Source organism: Peromyscus californicus, unplaced genomic scaffold (assembly GCF_007827085.1).
Source record: "Peromyscus californicus insignis strain IS unplaced genomic scaffold, ASM782708v3 Scaffold_7__1_contigs__length_154581171, whole genome shotgun sequence".
NCBI classification, from domain to species: domain Eukaryota; kingdom Metazoa; phylum Chordata; class Mammalia; order Rodentia; family Cricetidae; genus Peromyscus; species Peromyscus californicus.
Window position 1 is genome coordinate 139853785 of NW_026294595.1, and position 21887 is coordinate 139875671.

Genomic DNA, 21887 nt, shown 5'->3' on the forward strand with positions numbered 1-21887 from the left:
AATGAACTAATTTTTTTTTTAAGAGTGATGAGTCTGGGGGCAGGTTTGTGTGTATGTGTGTTAGGTTTCCCATAATGTTTCTTTATTTTTCCAAGAGGACAGTAGATTCATTCAATGCTTACATAATTAAAAAAAAAACATCAAATGTGTACAACGGAGACTAATGGTAGACATGCCAGGCCATGAGATATTTGATTTGCTATTAGACTACAAGAACTAGGGTGTTTTCTGAGCTCAGGTAGGAGTGTCCCCAGATTGCCAGGTGGTGGTGGTGCAAGTCTTTAATCCCAGCACTTGGGAGGCAGAGGCAGGCGGATCTCTGTGAGTTTGAAGCCAGCCTAATCTACAGAGGGAGTTCCAGGACAGCCAGGGCTACACAGAGAAACCCAGCCTCAGGGGAAAAAAAAAAAAAAGTGTCCCCAGACTGCTGTGCCTCCAGGGAATTTGCCTGTGTGCTCACATTCAGCACATTCAGTGAATTTGCAAGGCTTCAGGTTCACAGAAGCAGCCTTCCAGGGCACGCAGGGTCTGTATCCTTCCCGTTTTACAGGGGCGGGAATGGGTTCAGAGAGGGGGAGCTATTTGCCAACGGTGCCACAGTGGTGTGCAGTGGTGTGCAGTGGCCCATGAGCCCTCACTCTCGATTCCAAGCTGCTCCGAGATCTGCCTCTCTGCCTACCAGAACCTAGCCACCCTGGACAACAGTTTCCAGGGAGACCCTTAGGTCCCCACTTCCTTCTGATCTTCCCAATGCTTCCTAGTCAGATGGCGCCCTCTCCTGCCCCACGACAGCATCTCAGGATAAAAATAGACCATCCTGTTCTCTTTTCCTGCTGTGCCAACTGAGGAGGAGCCTAGCCAGGAGGAGCAGCAGATGGAGTGGGAGCCGAGGAGGCTGGGGGACAAGGGGAGGGGGGGCGAGGAAGAGCCATGCCCAGGAAGCGCCTCAGAAAGACTCCTGCAGATTCTCATTGAGGTTTAACTCATGGGTCTCAGACAGTTGTGGATCCCCCTGGAGTTCCCACTACTTGGAGGGTGGGGATGGCAATGGCTGGTCCTGATGGAGGCTGGGGATGGGGGGTGCCGCTGAAAGCCAAGAGAAGGACACCTGGCTTTGGCAGTCTTCCCGGAAGAGCTTCCAGGACCATTTGGAGGCACCAGGTGGAAGCTCCAGTTTAGAAAGCAGATGGGGGAGGGGAACTCTGGGACCTAATCCTCTTTCCCTGCCTAGAGCTCAAATGTTAGTGGCACTGACCATGGTGGTGGTGTGGTGTGTGTGTGTGTGTGTGTGTGTGTGTGTGTGTGTGTGTGTGTGTGTGTGTGTGCACACACACGTGTGTTGGATAGAGGCAAAAGACCCATCTGCCACCTGTTATCCAAGTAACCTTGGGTGAGTCACTGCCACTCCTTCACTTTCCAGTTTCTTTTCCTGATGGAGGACAGCTGCCACATCCTTATGGCAGGTGATGGTTGCTCTCCTCTAGGTTAGAGGTTCTTGCATTTGAGGGGACACAGTGACCAACTGTGAGGTTTGCAGAGCGACAGATTGCTGGGCCCTACCTCCCATGTTTCTGGTTCAGATCTGGGACTAAGATTAAGAATTTGCATTTCTAGCAAGTTCCCCAGGTGGTCCTGATGCTACAGGATCAGAGAACATACTTGGAGAACAGCTGCCCTTGGCACTCACACTGCTGACTAGGCAGTGGGTTTCCTGTTGGCTTCGGGATCGATGCCTGGGGCTTCCCCTGTCCTGAATACTTGCCTGCTGTGGCTGTAGGCCAGGCTGGGGACAGCTGGGAGAGTTAGTGTCTGGGAGCACATACTCTCAGTCCAACCGAGTTGAGACAGGGTCTTATATGGCCCAGGCTGGCCTGAAACTCATCACATAGCAGAGGATGGATTTGGACTTCTGATCATCCGGTGCTGGGTTTATATGCATGTACCACCACGTCCAATTTAATGTACTTCTACGGTCTGAACCCTGGGCTTTATGTGTGTCAGGGAAGTACTACGTCAGCTGAGCTGCATCCCAGCCCCAAGGGGTGTCTCCGCTGCTTCCTGTGTGCTGCTTTCTAGGTTTGATTCCTCTCTACTGCTCCCTGGCTCCACGCTCTGACACCACTACCCGCCTCCATTCCTGTCTCTGGTCCGCTTCTGGAAGTTTCCTCTGAAAGTCTGCAGAACCAAGCATTGGAATGTAGCTTTTGTATCTCCTAGCATCCCTCCCAGAGGGAAGAGGTGAGCAAACTCTGGTTCTAACACAGCTTGGCCACGAGCTGTCTGCAATACCGGGGGTTCCTCTGCAGTGTGGACGTCTGTCACATATCCCTGATGAAAGACTGGTTCCCTAAGGGTCCTGCTCAGCCTGAATATTGTAGGGAGGACCAGCCTCTTCGCTTGTGTTAGGGTTGCTCCTCCTGTGGCTGATGGAGGGGTGGCTGTGAGGCTGGCAGTGGCCAGCAGGTGGCGGCAAGGTACCATCCTAAAGTCCTTGGTTGCTGCTTGGCAGTCCTGGGCGGACGCTGGCTCTGCTTTGAACTGGCTCTGCACCGGACCCATGCTTTGGAGACGAGGTCTGTCCCCTGCTGCATTCACTCGGCAGTTTCAGACTGACCTCTCAGTGGGAGGTGTGGTCTCTTACTGCACCCATTTCACAGACGGGGCTTAGAGGTCAAACAACTTGTTAGAGCTGAGATCTGGGTCTAAGTTCACTCCCATTCTGACAGTGCGTGCCTGGGGCAGATGGAGTCTGAGCTGGGCAACCAACCAGTAGGGAGGTGGAGCTGGAGACTAGAGAGGATGAGGCTACTTGGGTCAGGATCCCTCCTCTGGGGCAAACTCTATTGGCTCTTCCCAGAGCATCCCAGGAGGAGGAATGAGAGTTATGTGTGTTTCCCAACACGCAAATGCAGCTAATTCCATAATTAAAAAGATCTTGGTAATTGCCAAAGAAATCATGACACAGAGGGTGTGGGATGGAAAGACTGGGAATCTCACTGTGTACAGTCGTGTGTGTGTGTGTGTGTGTGTGTGTGTGTGTGTGTGTGTGAAGTCTAATAGGAACCTGAGCCAGGTCAGGTAGAATGTTCTGAGCATGTTGTCTCCATCCTCTGCTATCCAGGAGGTTGGATGGAACCCTGAGGGCTTAGTCTGTACTGGTGCATGGCGACCTGGGCCCAAGGCTTAGGTACCACTTTTGGGCGGGCTGACTAGGCACAATGGACCCCGAGGTGGGCAATCTGCAGGCGTGTGCATGCAGATACCCTCTTGCAGACTCAGGCCTTGCAGTGGTTCCTCGGGCAGCAGAAGTTATTAAAGGCTGTGCCCCGGAGGATTGCTCTCCCCTGGAGTCAGTCGGGCATAGAAAATTACAAACCCATCTTCAGGGGTGGGGAGATGCAGTTTTAATTTCAAACGAGGGGTGGGGAATCATGCTGCAGTTTGGGGTGGGGAGGCAGTTCCTGAAGGAGACTTCCCTGAGACTATGGGTGTGGTAAAATAGGGGTTCTAGAAAGATCAACCAGTAGATTCTGCCCCAGGGCCAGTGGGCTGGGGGCCATCCTTTCTCCCCATGCTCTCTTCTCTGTCACCAGGCCTCCTGCCTGCCTCCCTCCCCCCTCTGCATACTGGCCCTGCGGGGGGCTTTGGCACTCAGCCCACCCCCTGCCTCCTCCTCACCCCAGGCCTCCCTCCCACTCCCTCCTGGGACTGTCTGGTCCTCTGCTCCATCCTTCCCACTTCCTGCCCACCTCCTTCATCTCCAGCTCCTCTGCCTCACCCGGGTTCTCTTTCGAACAAGTGTTATTGTTTTGGCTAATTATAAAAGTCGTACTCCCGCATCACACCCCCATCCAAGCAATAAACAGGGCCAGGAAAACAGGGCCACCTGTAAGCCTCCCACCATCCTGCCAATCATAAGGTATGGGCCTTTCAGAATTGCTTTTTGTGCCAGAAATAGTTTTTAAACTCGAGATATTATTATATGCACTGTTTTGTAAGCAGCCTTCTTTGCTTGGTGGGATACACCAGCCGTCTCTCCATGCCCATAAACATATAGATCGACAGCATGTTTTAATTGCATGGCAGGGCTCCTGACTCCCCGGGGAACCCCCATGTTGCTGGGCACATGAAGGTTGCAAGACACACTTCTCTCCTCTCCTGGTCCCCCTCTGGAGCCTCCTGGGTGCGTTTTCATTCTCTCTCTCTCTCTCTCCTCCTGTCTTCCATTTCCATCCATCCCCTCTACTCCTCTCCTGCCTCCATCCCTGACATCTCTGGCCCTGGTTGTTTCCTTCAACAAGCCCTCTGCACCCCACCGAGGGCCGAGGGGGTCGGCTGTGTTTAACACCCGCTCCCCTGTGTCAGACGTGTGCTGTCTCATTAGCTAGCCTGTCCCCCCAAGTGAGGCAGGCAGGAGCCACTGTAGCAGCAAGAGGTCTAATTGAATGTAACTAATTATTCACTCCCTTAAATGGGCCTGGGAGGGACGGAATTACTCATTCTGAACTGGGGAGACAGGGAACTGGCCGGCCGGCAAACAAATCCTGGGGCCTGCCGAGAGGGCTCTCCTTGGAATACTAATTAGGGCAGGAGTGATGAAGGAAGGGCAGGCAGAGAAGCCCCTTCCCGGCTCTGTCTCCAGGAGGATTTCGGGGGTCTGGAGGGGAAGGGATTCCAGTATGGAGGACCCCAGGAAAGGGTTAATGTGTGTGTGGATAGCCTGGGCTGGGCGCAGGCAAAAGCTGCTGTTTGAAGTGTGTGGCACTGGGGGTGTTGCTGGTACCAGGGGACCCAGCTGACTCTGAGGAGGATGCCTCTCTAGTCCCCATCACTGCCAAGTGCAGGCTCTATGCTGAAGGTCCGAAGTCTGCCATACTGGAGAGCTCCGTCATCTAGAGGAAGACCCTGGTTCATTCCATTAGGACCGAGCTGGGGCTCAGTTCTGACTGGCTGCAGCTCCTGGCCCTAGAGTGATCTAGCCTCTCTGGGTGAAGACTTGATCACCCCATTGGGATCTCTGCTCCAACGTCATGGGACTCACGGAATCCATTCTCTCATCTAACACATTCCACATGACCTCAGGCTCTGGCCTGACTTGGGACTGTGAGGAGCAGAGAAGGAGCCTCATGCAGTCAGGGAGGTGGGGCCTCAAACCTGAGGGGCTCTGGACTGCACTGGAAGTCCCTGGGGACTGCATAGATATGGAAGAGAGATGAATCAGGCTTTTGGGGGAGGGTTACAGAATAGAGAGAGGGTGGGGGAGTGCTGGGTGTGATAGGATCAGTAACCATGATTCTAGAAACCAGTTCTGTTCCAGGAACATCTCTCACATTACCTCATTCAGTCTTACCAGCCATCCTTTGGCTATGTGTGGTCATTCTAGCAGGAGAGTAAGGTCAGTTCAGAGAGGTTGAGCAAGTGGCCCCAGGCCACACAGAAGAAGAGCGTGTCTGTATACCGTTTCTGAGCTTCAGTGGAGGCCTAGTTTCTCCGTTCTTCTTCTGATGGCGCTCCATGTCTGTGATTGGGCCTGACATCTCTTCCGTAGCAGGTGTTAACGTGAGCGTGCTACTGTTCTGTGTGTGCACGCTTGTCAGATGGCCGCCTGTGTGCCTGTGTGTGCGCGTGCATGTGGGTTTGTGTGCACGGGTTTCCTCCTGAGAGGAGCTGGCTGTCCACAGATCCCCTGTTCTAGTGCAATGGGATGCCTCCTGTTCACCATCTAGAGAAAGGAAGAGCTCCAGTGCCCACTCAGCTGGTGGCTCCCTCTCCTTGTAGCTAGGGGCGAGGGAGGGGCAGGAAGGTATGTCCTGCCAGCCAAGTGACAAAAACCCTGGGTTAGTTGGTAACAGAGGTGTCCACTGCCCTCCGAGCTTTAGGGCAGGGGAGCCTCTCTTTTCCTGGCTTTCCAGCTGCTCCCCCACCCCCACCCCGCCCCCGTGCAGGTGGCAGACAGAGATGGACTGTAGCCTCATCACTTCACCCCCGCCCCATCAAGTGTGGGGGGTGTCATGGGAGCTTCACACAGGGGCAGCAGATTTATGAGTCCGGTGTTGATTCTGTCACCTTGCTAGCCAATCCATCTTTCTGGAGCCAGGGATAAAATGAAATTATCATGAAATAAATCCATGCAGATGATGGAGAGACAGGCAGGTGGGGCAGCAGAGGGTTGGCAGCAGAGGATGCTGGGATCTAGGTGGGAAGTCACACCTGCCACTCCTCTGGAGTCCAGAGAAGGAGCTTGGCTGTAACCTTCCCTCAGAGGTCTGTGTCTGGGCCTTCAATTCTCCCTGGAGCCCTGGAGTCAATGGGGCTGTAATCTCAAGGGCTCAACATAGGACCCTTGCACTGTGATAGAGTCCCGAGTCACCTGTGTGTCCCGGCAGAGCTCTTGAACCAGGGGAAGGGAAGTTAGGGAGGGGACAGGGTCAGGACCAGGCTCCTGGGTGATGTTCATCTGTAACCATCTCCTAAAATCATGGCCATCAGCTAATCAGTGATCAATGGCCTCTGGGGGAGTGTGGGGGTGGGGCGGGGGGCGGAGTGTGGTCCTTGGAGAGCCCCAGCTGGGTTTAGTGTTAATTCTTCAATTTCTGGGAATGAGGAAGCGCCAGGGACAGAACCATCATGTGGTGCAGAGAGCACGGGCAGGTGTGTAACAACCAAGCACCAGTCTCAGGGCAGGATACAGGCTGTGTAAAGGTCGAAGCCCTGCACCTCCTCCTGTAGATCCCTGGAGACTGGCTTTTGGCTACTGAGTCAGAGATAAGTCCAGAGCCAAAGCCCTCATTTGCCAAGCCCAGAACACCAAGTCTGCCTGCCTGACCTTCTACCCACCAGTTTCTAGGGGGCCCCTTCTGCCGGGCACAAAGCTGAGAGCTGGTTGGGATGGATCATTCACCTTCCCAAGCAAGGCCAAGCCTAGCTGCAGAGAAGTGGCAAGGTATCCCAGGCTCTCAAGCTCTGCAGGATCACTGGGTGGGGACAGTCCTCCACCCCCCGAAGTTGCTGGCCTCAGGACCCTGACGTTCTCCCTCTCCAGGAAGTCTCTGTGGCTTTGGGGACTGTTAGGGACCAGGTCATCAGCACCCACCGCTGTTGAATGCTGAGTCGGGAGGTATCTGACTGCAGCCCCCGGCTCTCTTGGTTGGGGTGGGAGCCAGGCACGGAAGCTCTGGAAATGAGATTGTCTGTGTTATCTGCTCTCGTCCAGGCCCAGGGCCTTGGGCATCAACCAGCTCATCCAAGGAGAAGAGGGAGGGGCAGAGGCCAGAAGCCCTGGCTATGGTTTAGCAGGTGCTAGAGTGTGTGTGTGTGTGTGTGTGTGTGTGTGTGTGTGTGTGCGTGTGTGTGCTTGTATTTGAATGTTTGTGTGTATCTGTGTATGTATGTATATTTTTGTATGTCTGTGTATGTGTATATGGTTGTCTGTCTGTCTGTGTGCATGTATATATGTTTGTATATGTATGTATATGTGTGTGTGTGTATGTGTGCTTTTTCTGAGTATGTGTGTATGTTTGTGTGTGTCTATGCATTTATGTCTGTGTGCCTGTCTGTGTGTGCATGTCCCTGGGTAGTGCGTGAAATCTTGTCTTCAGGAGTGTGTGTGTCTCCTGGTGAGTGTGTGTGTCCTTTACTGGAGCATGCACAGAAGTTCCCAGCTTGCTGCTTCTGTGTGTTGATATGTCTCTTTAGTGAGTCTCTTACATTGCTGGAATTGCCTGAGTGTGTGTGTTTCTTGAGCAGGCATGTGTACATGTATGCCTCTACACACTCCTGATGGATTTGTATGCTTATGCGCTCCCACCTAGAGGCCCACGGCACAGACACACCTGGTGGGCGGGATGACCATGTTCCTAGTCCCAGGGGAGAACTGGGTGGGTCTGGGCATGTTCCAGAGGAACCAGCCCCGCAGGGAACAAAGGGGTAATCAGCAGAGAGGGCACAAGAGCTTCTGATTGAGGAAGGAATTAGCTAGAAGCCTCACGGGGCCCTGTGGGGAGCCGGGGTCGCCTGTGGGCCCTGGCATCCTGATTAGGAGGCATCAGGTGTGGAGGGGCTTACCTGCACCTCAGGGGTGCAGCAGCCCAGAGCTCAGGAGGCAGAGGGGAAGTCGAAGGAGGGGACTTGAGGGGAAGGACGTGGCAGGGTACAGAGTGAACATCTACCAATCCTAAGTGGGGGGGTTCTCCCACCTGTGGCACAATCCCCCCAGCACCTTGGAGACGCTGCTACTATCAGGGGCCAGACTCCCAGTGAGGGGCCAAAAGATGGGTGGCGGCTTTGTGAAGGCCACACATCTGTAGCCCCCAGCCTGCTGACCTCAGCCTTCCTCTGGACCCTGCCGCTCCCTAGGCCTCCTTCCCCACCACCAGTGGGCAGAAGTCAGAGGGTCTGGGTAGAGTAGAAGGAAAGGGAACAGACCCACCCAGCCAACACAGCAGATTGACAGGGGGTGAACCACCTGTCGGTGGAGATAAACAAGGAGTAGCTTACTGATCAAGGGCTTCCTTGCCGGGTAGAGGCTGGAGTCCATTCCCTCCATCCTTAGCAAGAGGGCTTGAGTCAGAGCTGCAGGTTTGAATCCCAGCTCTACCAATGACTGCTGTGTGACTTTTAGCCACTCACTAGGCTTCTCTGTGCTTGCATGGCGATGAACAGCTCTTGGTTAGGTCCAGCCTTGTCTGTTAAGGAAGCGGTCGGGAGGTGTCTTGGAGGGTCAGAGAAGAGACACCAGAGAGAAAGTGGTTGTTTGTCTCTCTGGCTGAGGCCGGAAGGGTGTAGTGGGACTTCAGGGGACCCTCCAGAGAGGACCAGACTCCCTCTTTCTTTTTAGATTTATTTGTTTTACTTTTATGCGGATGGGTGTTTTGCTTACATGTATGCACGTGTGTCATGTGCATGCATTGCCCTTGGAAGTCAGAAGAGGGTGTAGGATCCCCTGGAACTGGAGTTACAGATGGTTGTGAGGCATCACGTGGGTGCTGGGAACCCAACCCTGGTTCTCTGCAGGATCAGCCAGTGCTCTTAACCACGGAGCCACCTCTCCAGTCCCCATACCTCTGTCTCTTATCACATACCACACTGTCCTCTCCTTCCCCCTCTGCCCGCCCCTCCCCATCCTCTGCCCCTCTCTCTCCTGCAGCCTTTAGTTGGCCCCCATTGCCTGTGGCCAGAGAAGCCCCTGGAGGCCACAGAAACTTCAGGTGGCATATCTGAGCTCCCTGGGGGACTTGACTGTTTTCTCTCAGAGGACAGTGTGGTGCAGGGCTGGCCTGTCTTTCACACTTCAAGAAAAGTGGGTCAGGCCAAGCTCAGGGTCACTAGCAGAGTAACTGTGGACTCAACAACACAGATTCGTTTCAAAACTCAGTTTTTCTGGTTGCCTTCCTCTGCCCTCTGTCCCTCCACGCCACAGCTGGAGGCGCCTTCAGTCCCTCAGCCCCCCGCCCCCTTGCTTCTCACCTGGGATTCCAGCTGGCCCCAAGGCTTGAACACTACCTGCCCTTCCCAGAGCATCTCTGTGGACCCAGCCTTCCAGAGCCCTTTTCCTGTTTCAGCAGGGTCTGGCTGCCTCCAAATCCTGTTGCCTCTGGCTCCTGAGAGGTGGGTTTACTGGCCAGCACCCTCACACCTGACTCCAGCAGTGGCCTTCTCCTCCTCCTCATTATTTTTCTTTTTTGTTTTGTTTTGTTTTTGGAGACAGGGTTTCTCTGTGTAGCCCTAGCTGTCCTGGAACTCACTCTATAGACCAGGGTGGCCTCAAACTCACAGAGATCCGCCTGCCTCTGCCTTCTGAGTGCTGAGATTAAAGGTGTGTGTCACCATCGTCTGGTGGCCTTCTTCTTTTTAAAAATTTTATTTATTTATTTGTTATCATGTGTGTGCATGCACGCATACATGTGGAGGTCAGAGGGCAACCCTGTGAAGTCTGTTCACTTTCCACCCTTACGTACATTCAGGCACCTCTCCACTGGCCCCCTGGCCATCTTCTCGACCCCTTTGTGCAGGTATCCGACAGGTATCTTGGCACTAAATGTCCTAATGTGTGCCTTGTGCTCCCCTGCTTCTGCTCCGTCTTCGATGATGCCCACTTCTTCCTTCCTGGCTCCCCATCCAACCTTCCCGCTGTCTGTCCAGCTTTTCTCAAAGCCCCTTTGACACGAACTCTTATCATCATCACGTTGGTCTGAGCCGGCCTGTACCATGCAGGGTTCCTGCCTCCTCCTCGCTTGGCCTCACTGTGGCCAGAGGGGTTTTTAAAGGCCTTAATAAGATTATGTCACCCTACAGCTTAAAACCCTCAAAGGGCCTTCCCTGGGGCTTACAGCCAATCTGAGCCTCTTTGTTCCAGTATACAAGGCCCTAAGTGACTGGTGTTTTCTTTCATCCCATGGGACTGTTCCGGTGACCACTCTGCTCTTGCCACGGCCCCAGTGTCCCCTGAGCACAGAGAGCTCGGCTCCATCTTGTTCCTGAAAGCAGGACTCCTTGCTGGCGATCTGGGCACACACTGCCCTTCCCCTCCTCCAGCTGCATGATGGACAGTTCTCTCAAAGTCCTACCTGACCACCCAGGAGGTGTCGCCTCTCCCGGACGCCCTCCCAGCTCTGTATGGAGCATGGCATTGTCCTTCTTTGCTTTTTGATGTCTCTGTAATTAGAAATGCCGTGTAAGTGGGAATGTCAGTCTCTCATTCATCGCTGTGTCCTCTGTGCCAAGGACGGTGTCGGGGCCAGAGGACGTCTTGATGGAGTAGCTGTGTATAGAAGGGTGAGCTGTGTTTACTTTTCCACCCCTGTGTGTGTGTGGCAGGTGTTGGGAAAGAGCCCTGTTTTATTTAGTGATGCATTTGTTTCCATTGAGGAATAAAGCAAGCCAGGCTTTGCTGATAGACTTCTGTAGTGCCCGCACGTGGGAAGCGGAGATGAGAGAATCAAGAGTCCAAAACCAGCCTGGGCAGAAAATCAAGGCTTTTCTACTCCCCTCTCCAGAGAGAGAGAGAGAGAGAGAGAGAGAGAGAGAGAGAGAGAGAGAGAGAGAGAGAGAGAAAGAGAGAGAGAAAAAGAGAGAGAGAGAGAAAGAGGACTAGGGTTTGATTCCCAGCATCAACATGGTGGCTCACAACTGTCTGTAACTCCAGTTCCAAGCAATCTGACACCTTCTTCTGGCTTCTGCAGGCACTGTACACACGTAGTACAAAGACATACATGTAGGCAACATATTTATACACATAAAAATAAAGAAATCTTAGGAAAAAAAACTCATATCCAGGCTGGGCAGTGGTGGCGCACGCCTTTAATCCCAGCATTTAGGAGGCAGAGACAGGCGGATCTCTGTGAGTTCGAGGCCAGCCTGGGCTACAGAGAAAGTTCCGGGACAGTCAGGGCTACACAGAGAAACCCTGTCTCAAAAAAACCAAAAACAAACAAACAAAAAACAAAAGCAAACAAACAAAAAAACCAAACACCCTCACATCCAGAACATATAAAGAGTTTTTATAACTTGACAATCAAAAACTGGAAAAAAAAAAAAGAGAGAGAATTTGATGGCCACTTCTGTAACGAAGACACACAAACTTCCAATAAGAACATGAAAAGACCATGCAATCAGAGCCACAAGGCGCCTCTTCCAAGAGTAAGTGCAGACCACTTCACTAAAATGGTCAAAATTAAAAAGGCAGACAATAGCAAGTGTTGGTAGATTAGGGGAGAAATTGAAATGCATGTGTGTGGGTGGTAGGGTTATCAAATAGTTTAGCTATCTTGAGAAAGGTTTGGCAGTTTCTCAGAGAGTTAAACATGAGTGTTTAGCTTATGACCTGGCAATTCTCCCCTAACCAAAAATAAAAAATAAAAACCTATATCCATATAAGAATGTTATTTGGAAAAAGTGGAAGAATGGTGGCCATTTTATTTCTTTCTTTTAAAGAGACTTATTTAGTTTTATTTTACGTGAATAGGTGTGGGGAGCTGAGGAAGCCTTGAGTGAATGTGTAAAGAGTAGACGAAATCCTGAGTTAATGTGTGCTGTTTACACGGGCCTGACCATGTCAAGGACTAATGTGTCAGACCCATGGGAAATTGGCAAACCTCTTCGTGCCCCTCCCCGCCCCGCCCCCAGGTCACACTCGGAGGGATGGCAAAGCCTTCGTCTGGTCCTAGTGCAAATGTTGGCAGTGTGTGCAAAAACTAGCATGCACAGTTTCCTCCTGCTGCGTTTTTACGACTGAGGCTGCCCTGCTGCTGACTCCTCTTCCTGGAACTAGCCAATGCCTCCCCTCTGTGCTGTACACAATAAAGAAGCTGAGGTTCATCAGAGCAAGCACAGCTCACCAGATCCCACCTTCTCTGTATGTGTGTCTGTCCTTTCCTCATTCCCTGGCTGTCCCAGTCAGGTTTCGTGACTAAGCCATGCTGGATGAGGTAGATAGGTGTTTTGCTTGCATGCGTGTGCACCATGTGTGAGCAGTGCCTGTGGAGACCAGTAGAGGGCACCAGATCCCTTGCAACTGGAGATTGTTACGAATCAGCATGTGGGTGCTGGGAATTGAACCAGAGTCCCCTGGAAGAGCAGCCAGTGCTCCTAACCGCTGAGCCATCTCTCCAGCCATGGCTTTTTTTCTCTACCCCACAGCATGGGGACACAGATCTCTGGCAAGTGTCTGGGTTGGTGGCTTACAGGTACCTGGTTTTCTGTTTAACTACAGCTTCCTGGCTGACTCTGAACAGCCTCAGGATCTTCCAGCTGCCCCTGCCTGGAATGTTCCTCCTCCTTTCCCTCCCTGGTTTTATCCTGCTCAGTCAATGCGGGTGGGATCGGCTGGGGAGGTGCCCTGTGCCACACATGGGCTGACACGGGCACTTTGCAACAGAGGATGAGGCAGGGTAGATGTGATCTGAGCTCTTGCCTGGGGGACAACCTGAGGGTGGCCAGAGGAGAACCGAGCAAATGAGCCTGGAGAGGAGGCCTGGACTGTGAGAACATAGCAGGAGAGCCTGGAGAAACATGCCCAGAAAGAGACTCTCCTGCCGCTGGGTAGTTAGCTAGAGGAGGAGGGCCCAGTGAGGAGGAGTCAGAAGCGGGTGTGGCCTAGGATGTGGGCAGCTAGAGGAGAGAGACTCTGGTGGCGGGGACCCAAGGACTGCAGGTATTTCCTGCCCTGGGACATCTCTTACCGCAGTCACCCGTTTTCCAGCCACTGATCCCCCTTCCCTGATTGTCCAGTTCACCTGCTTCTTCACTTCCCTGTAGCAGAAGTGATATTGCCTTGGTGCCTTCACCGCTGCGTTCCCATCCGCCAGAGCAGCGCCTGGCTCATGTAGACGCTGGATAAACACTTATCGAATGCATGGATTTACCTGCCTGTCTCTTGTGCTTAACTGAGTTATTTAAAGTCAGGCCCGGCAGCTTCATCCCTGTGCCCCTGGGCCTAGTGCGCGCTCCGCTAGAACATGCTCTTTACACTTAAAGGATGAGCGTACAAAGGTTTACTGAAGTCAGCCGGAGAGAACACAGGACAGGGCACGGCATTTCAGGAGATCTACAGGGCAAGCCAAGGAGGCAAATCTACAAATTCCACACACGTTTTCAGACAGTAGGAAGAGGGGTGCCTGGCTGACAAAGGTCTTGGGGCCTTGGAGTCACAGGCCTGGGTGTGGGGACAAGACTGTCCAGGAAGAGAGACGGGCGGGGAGACCAGGAGGCCCCTAGAGGGTCAGGGACCCCACTCTGGTTTTCAGACCTTTCGATCCACCCGCTGGTGACGACTGTCGGGCTGCTCCACCAATGAGGTGGGGTTGCAGCTGGGGAAGGGGTGGGATGGGACAGATGGCGGGAGACAGGGAAACCCCCATGTTCTCCTCCATCTGCTGTATTTAATTGACTTCCCGTGGAAAGGGGGGGAAAACCAGTTGCAAGGATGAAATTGCTAATTAAAAGACCCTCTGATTAGATAGACAAATATTTACCAATTACGCCTGACCCTGTCTGTCCCTCTTATGTCTGAAAACCTCCCCATCAGCAACATGGCTGCATCACATCCAGCTGGCAGTCCTTCCACCAATTGCTCTCCAGGGACTCCGCGTGGCTGCCTGCGAGTGAGCAAGACGGTGGGAGAGAGGCCAAGGCGGATGGACAGACGGACGCTCAGCAAACACGCGTGACGTCAGGCTCATGCCAGCCCGGAAGGGTTTCCGTGGACAGTTGTTCAGGTTGTGTGTGGCACGAAGGGACATGAATTCCTTTGCAGACCTGGGGTCGCTGGACCCGAAAAGGGTTTTTTTTTTTTCTTTTCTTTGTCCAATAGGGCGGTAGCCGGGTGCGCCAAACGCACGGGGTTACCGCAGGTGCCCAGAGGGGGCTTCTGACTCACCTCGAATGGGCGCCAGTGGCTCCCATGTAATGAGAGAGGAAACATGACGACCCGGGGGGTTGGCAACATTCACCTAGCGCCAGAGTCAGGACGAGTCACACATGCCTCCTGCCCTTCACGGCCCCTGCCCAGCTGGAAGGGGCTCAGCCGGGTCAGCCCTGCCCTTCGTGCCTGCCTTTCTTCATCTAGATAATTTCTGGGGGAACATGGGAGAACACGGGAGACAAGAGACACACCAGCAATGTCTAAGTCCTACTTACCATGTCCTTCCTGTGTGACTTTGAGCAAGTCCCCTGCCTCCTTGCCTAGGCTTGCTCTCGGTAACCGCTCTCCAGGGCTATCACAACAATAAATGAGTTAGTGTGTGTGACTCAGGCCTGACACAGAGCAAGCATCAGTGTGCGTTAATGCCTGTGTGTGCATGCACGTATGTGCATCCATGTTTATACATGAACATGCATGAGTGTGAATGGGAGCCTGTGTGAATGTATGTGTATGCATATGTGCATTTGTGTGTATGAGCATGTGTGTATCAGTGTGTGTATTTGAACCTGTATGTGAGTGTGCATATGAGTGTGAGTAGGGCACATGGGTATGAGGGTGTGTACCCATGTGTATGACTGGAAATGTGCAGTTGTGTGCTTATGTGTGTATAGGAATGTAGGTGGGAGTACCTAGGTGTGTGTGTGTGTGTGTGTGTGTGCCTGTGTGTGTGCATGTGTGTGCATGGGGCATGTGCATGCATGTGTATACAAGTGCACAGGCATATGTGGTTGTATAAATGTGGATGTGAGTTCATGAGTATGTATGTTTGTGAGTATGTATATGTGCAATGTATGAACGCATGTGTATGCACACATGCATGTGTGTATTAGTGTATGAGTGTGAATCTGTTTTTGCATGTTTTTATGAGTGTGCATGCATCTATGTTTACATGTATATGCTTGTGAACTCTATTGCTCTGTTTGTATGTCTACACATGTGTGTTTGCCCATGCAAATAGCATCTCATTTAAATCTCCCAGAAGCAGGCACGATTGCTATGCCCACTTTACAGAGGAGGATATTGAGTGAGTGAAGCATGCGCTGCATTTTCAGCCAACATGGACGCAGTCCAGGCCTGGCTGTCTGACCTCTGGAACGCCGTCACCCTGCTGTTCTGCCAATCAGGCTTTGGGGTTCTCTGGGTTGCCCCCACCCCCTACCATGTGCCCAGGAACTTCTTGGCTGCCTGTCCCCTCCTGGGCTCATACTACGGAAGCCCCACGAAGCGCCTTCTACTCTAGAGGGATATATATTATCTAAATTTGATAAGACAACTTAATTTCACTCCGTGTCTGTTACCGGCGATAAAACCAGCAGACTTTTATGACCCAGCGTCCTCAGCAAGATTGTCAGGAACTTATTATACAAGGTCTAACTGGATTTCTCTCTGCAGATGGCGGGGAGCCGCGGGCTGGAACGCTGAGATGTGGCCGCACACTGGGGGGAGAGATGCAAAGTGCTTGCAGGGAGATAAGGGCCTCAGCTCCCTGGGATCCAGGATCAGAACCGCCTTTCCCTTTCCCGCCCTCAGGGTGGTTTGGGGAGGATTTGCCCGGTGAGGAGGTGGGGGTGGGGTGGGCTCAATGCTGGATCCTCTGAGCCCTGGGGAGGAATGCGGAGCTGTTGAAGCTTGGGGTTCAGTTGCTCCCCTGGAGTTAGCGAGGTAGCTGGGGTGGGGGTGGGGCAACCTGTGTGTAAGACCAATGGGTGCATTGGGAGAGGGAGAAAAGACAGGTAGAAGACAGCAGGCTGGTCTTCATGGATCCCCCTACACGGGGTCCTTGCTGCTCCAAAAGTCTGGTTGTGTTTCAGCACCCACCAAGGTCAGTCCCCAACCCTGGTCTCGGTGTTCACATCCAGACTGACATGACCGTGACATTTAGGCTCAAAGACACTGGGAATTCACTGCTCGGCACCCCACATTCCAGGCATCCTGCCATCTCTCAGCCTTGGACACACTGAGAGCTGATGACTGGCTTGGGACTTTTGTTGTTTTTGAGTCTGGGTCTCACTGTGCAGCCCAGCCTTGCCTGGAGCTCGCCATCCTCCTGCCTCAGCCTCCTGAATGCTGCGATTCTAGGCATGTGCTGTGGTGCTGACTCAGTAGTTTCAACAGTACTGAATACAGGTCTGAAGAATCCGGGACGTGGAGACCACACCAGCGCTTGCTTCAAGTTCAGAGTCCACGGGCAGATGTTTCTCAGGGCGGGCTTTGGCGTGAGCTTGGAACAGCTCTGGATGCAGACATCTCCTGAAACTAGACTCTAGCCCTCTGGACTGAACACCTCAGTTGTGGCTACCAGGAGGTCAGAGGACACACCCTCAGATACAGAAGGTCACCGTCAGATGTGTGGCCACCCTCAGATGGAGAAGCACACCCTGCTCCAAGGCTGGCTTCCACCCAGTCCAAGGACGACTTCCTCACCCCAGTCTGGGAGTCAGGTTGGTTAACCCTTGCCTGCCAGTCCTCGTCCATCAACCCGTGACTCTGGGCCCCTTCCCTAGACCAGGAAGGCAGTGAGATGCTGTTGAGAAACGTCTTGTGTCATTCCGAGCTGTGAAACCAGAGACGCAGCGACATGCACCGGGGCTTATGGTGACCGTCTCAGCCGCCTGCCCGTTCACTGCCCAAGACACTGTCAAACACCCACAGCTGTGTAGTCCGGTCACCGTCAACACCCACGGCTGTGTAGTCCGGTCACCGTCAACACCCACGGCTGTGTAGTCCGGTCACCGTCGACACCCACGGCTGTGTAGTCCGGTCACCGTCGACACCCACGGCTGTGTTGTCCGGTCACCATCTCCCTGAACCCCATTCACCCCACTGAGGCGGCTCCTTCCTTCATTAAGGAAGTCTCATCTTGTCTTCTCATTTGCTCTTGTCTCCGCCCATCTGTGTCCCTCCTTCTTGGGGTCTGAGGAAAGAGTGACACTGGCCATCCTCTGAGTGCCCCAGATGGCCTGCCAAGGTCCCAGTGAACCTTCTCTACCTCCTTTCAAGCTAAAACTTGTGGCGCGCGTGTATGTGTGTGTGTGTGTGTGTGTGTGTGTGTGTGTCTTTTTCGAGACAGTTTCTCTATGTTGCCCTGGCTGTCCTGGAACTCGCTTTATAGACCAGGCTGGCCTCGAACTCAGAGATCTGCCTGCCTCTGCCTCCCGAGTGCTGGATTAAAGGCCCGTGCTACCACACCCTGGCTCAAGCTAACTTTTTGTCTTGTGCACTCTGCAGACAGGAAGAGGGAGTACAGGAAGGTGAAGTCACTCATCCAAGGACACACAGCCCAGAAGGGCAGAAGATGTTCTCCGCCAGGATCTACAGGGAGGTCTGGGTTTGGGCTCCGAGAAGCCACTGCCTGTGTCGAAGACCGAGGCAGGCATTGCTGTGGACGTTCCATGCTGTCAGAATGAATTACTTCCAGTAGATTGGAAGGTGGAGGTGCGGGCGAGGAATGGAGGGCATGGTGGTGAGATCAAAGACGCTGGGTGCCAGGGCCAGTCACTGGGGGATGTGAACATCACCTGGCCTTTGCCAGGAGACAGTGATGAATGTGCTGGGCTCCAGCCTTGGTTGAAGGGCAAACCGAGACAGGGCCCCTGGAAGCATGTAGGTGGGCATTGGGGAGAGTCAGAAATCACTGCTAGGGTGGAGGAGGAGCCAGGCTGGGGATGACCCTGGCCTGGGTGAAGGCCAGGACATTTGCAGGGCCTCTGAATGCTCACACTCTAATGACCTGGCTCGGTTTGCAGGACATGGTGCAGGCTGGAACCAGCCTGTCACCTGGTCCCCAATTCTGTAGGTTCCCTGGGCCAGAGTTTGGAGCTGAATAAGAACCTGAGAGCAGTGGGGGTGGTGGTGGGGGTGGGGGTGGTGGTGACAGTTCTGAACGTTTGAGTCAGACTCCATTCTTCCTTAGCTGTGTGACCTCAGACAGATCGCTTGGTCTCTCTGAGCCTGAGGTTAGTGGAAACAGGAGCAGAGATGATGGTCCAAGGGACTGTGGAGTTCGTGGTAAGTTGTGACTCTGGAAATAATGGTGCCTGACACTAGAAAGGTGTAACCATGTCTGCACCCCAGTGTCCTGGGTGTCATGTCCAGAGGGGTGGATACTGAAAGCTTTCCAAGTCCCCAGTTGAGAGTGAGTAAGACCTTTTCTTTATTTACTTTGTGTGTGTGTGTGTGTGTGTGTGTGTGTGTGTGTGTGTGTGTGTGTGCATGTGGGAGCCAGAAAACATCTTCTAGGAATTAGTTTTCTCTTTCTACCAAGTGGGACCTGGGGCTTGAACTTGGGTCTTTAGGCTTAAGCAGCAAGCCCCTTTACTGCTGAGCCATATCACTCACCCTGATTTTATTTTTAATAGAGAAACAAGCCATACAACCCTCAAAGGATTTTCCTTCTTGGCTCTTAAAAAAATCTAACATCTTCATTTCCATGCCCCCTTTTAAGCTAATTTGTGGAAAATTAAATCGGGGAACTCACAGCGGCTGGCATTTTAATTGGCTCATGTCTGGCTTCTTTCTCGGATCCTCTGATTAGCTGAGCTGCCTCCATTAAACGCTCTGTGCTCCACTTAGCCTGGTTTCTGGTCCCTCCCCAGGCCTGGACAGCAGGGCCACCAACCCCTGCTGGCTCCCTCCCTGTCCCTGCAGCTTCCAGGGGCCCAAGCAGAATTTTTGACCCGTGCTGCCTGGGAACTGGATTCCCCTGGGTCTGAGTGTCTAGAGTGCTGTGCTTCCTGCGGCACCCATCTCCACGATGGGGTTCTCACAAGGTGGGAAGAAAGGTCTCCCCATTGTCTCTCAGCTATGAATTTCCTAATGCATCCACCAGCCACGGGCTCTGGTTTAGAACTTCTAATTAGAAGTTTCTTAATTAGTGACTGATGTGGGAGGGCCCAGCCCATTGAGGGTGGTGCCACCCTGGGCTGCTGGTCCTGGGTTCTATAAGAAAGCAGGCTGAGCAAACCATGGTGAGCAAGCCAGTAAGCAGCTCCCCTCATGGGCTCTTGCATCAGCTCCTGCCTCCAGATTCCTTTCCTGCTTGAGTTCCTGTCCTGACTTCCTTTGATGATGAATAGTGATGTGGAAGTGTAAGCCTTTCCTCCCCACCTAGCAAAAAAAAAAAAAAAAAAAGAAAGCCAGTGGGGTTCATGTGAGCATGAAGAGATCCCCAGAACCTAGTACAAAAGGAAAGCCTGCATGGTGTCAGGAACAGGAGGACCCCTGGGGCTCACTGGCTAGCCGGCCACAAGCTCCAGATCCCAGTGAGAGAACTTGTCTGAAAACACACAGGTTGGTGAGGCTTTGGAGATGGCTCAGTGGATAAAGGGCTGGCAGAGCAAGTGTAAGGGTCAAAGTTCAGCTCCTTAGATGTGAAGTAAAAGCCGGGCCTTCTTCCACTCATGACCCTCACTGCTGTGGACACAGCAGGCCTCTCCACCTGGGATTCACGAGGTGCCTGTAATCCCAGCACTTGAAAGACAAAGACAGGAGGGCCAGCGGATCCCCTGACTCTGGGCTCAGGTAAGAGACACAGCATCAATAAAGTGAAGGTTGATGGAGAAAGACATCCCAAATCAACTTTGGGCCTCCATATGTGTGTGCACTGCCACATATGTGCACCCACATACGTGAAAACATGCACACGTTTACTACACACACACACACACACACACACACACACTAAAAAACACGAAACTGTAAGTTGGATGACTTCTGAGAAGGGACACCCAAGGTTGGCCTCTGCCCCGCCCCCCCCATACACACACACACACACACACACACACACACACACACACACACACACATACACACACACACACAGAGTCAGGAACATTCTTCTTGCTCCAGGCTTTTCATAGCTGAGCAATGTTTCCAGTGTGCCCACTTCCTATGAGATGCTACCTGTAGGGTCTTGTTTTAACCTCACTGACAATCCAGGAGGAAGACACTGTCATCTTTCCATTTGTAGATGAAGAAACTGAGGCTCCAAGAGGCACAAGTAACTCTCCCAAGGCCACACAACTAGATAGAGCCTGAATTAGATTCCAGGTGATCTCTCCTGCAAAGCTTCCTCAACTCAGCCTGTTTCCTAGTCACAGACCCCCTTCCCCTCGCCCTGGAGTCTTCGTCCCCCGGGACTCAGGCAATAGGCACCCACTTCCTTCTACCCCGGTAGCCTGCCTTGCGTGTGAGGGCCCAGCAGGTGAAGACTGAGCAGGTGAGGGCCAGCAGCACCCCAGAGCTCCCTCCTCCGCCCTGTGGGGGGGCCTCAATCAGCGCTAATCAGGCATTGCTAATTATCCTGTCCGTGGGGAGGTGAGTGTGTGTGCGCGCGTGTGTGAGCCATGAGTGAACAGCGGCAGCAGGCGTGGGTGGGGACCAGGTCTTCCAGCCCTGGCTCAGCTCTGTAGGACCCAGGGCTGCTGCCTTGTCCATTTTGTGCCCCTCACTACGGTGGACTCAGCAGGCCTTTCCACCTGGGACGTGCAAGGGAAAAAGCCTCGCACTCTGGAAGTTAGGGTCACAGTTTCCGGGCTCAGCCAGTGGTCTGGTTTCTCGCGTGGTTGCCAGGTTACAATGTACTTGACTCCCTTTTTTTCTCACCTCTTAAATGCAGGAAGTCGGATTGAGAAGTACTTAGAACAGTCACGGTAAGGGTGGCATTTGGCAATGGAACAGGTCCTGGTATACAGTAAATGCTCAGTAAAGGCATCTTAGGAGGGCCCCTTGTGTTTATAGTATCTCATTTAATTCTCAGAACTGTAAAAATGAGGGAGGCATTGTGACAGATGGGGAAATTGAGGCTCATGTGTCCAGTGCACGCTCCTACCTCTTGGTTCTTCCTATCTCAGCTTGCTCCAAGTGTGTTACCAACATGCACACATCATCGCTGCCATTTAGGGATCTGAGCACTATTGATTGGATTCCCACTCTCAGGACTCCCTTCTGGAGAGTCTTCTCCACCTCCTGTGGTAGCTTGGGAGGATATAAAGGAGCCCCAACTAATGGCAATCCTTGGGGTCTGGGTGCCTAATGACCCCTTTCTCATAAATCTCGCATGTAAATATCTTTCATAATTACATTGAAAGCTATCAAACTATCTAATTTAATTTCTTTGCGAAAATAAATAGCTAACGTGGCCCTAGGTACCGCATAAATCCCCCAGGCGGAACTGGCCGAGATTACAGCAGGACAGGCCTGACTGGCCACAGCTCACACTTAATAAGCACATATTTATTGGGCTGGCCTCCCCCCTAGAAGAGACAGGAATCTGCTGACTCAGTGGTAAGGATGTAGAAGAAAGTGATGTGGCCACCGTGCTAATGTGGGGAGGAGGGGAGGGAGGGGAGGGAGACTGTGACAGGCAATTAATTATCCATCTGCGTACATCCATAACTTGATTTTATTAAGCAAATATGCAAATACACATTTTGATGGACTGCCTTTGCCTGGCCCACCTCCCCAGTGA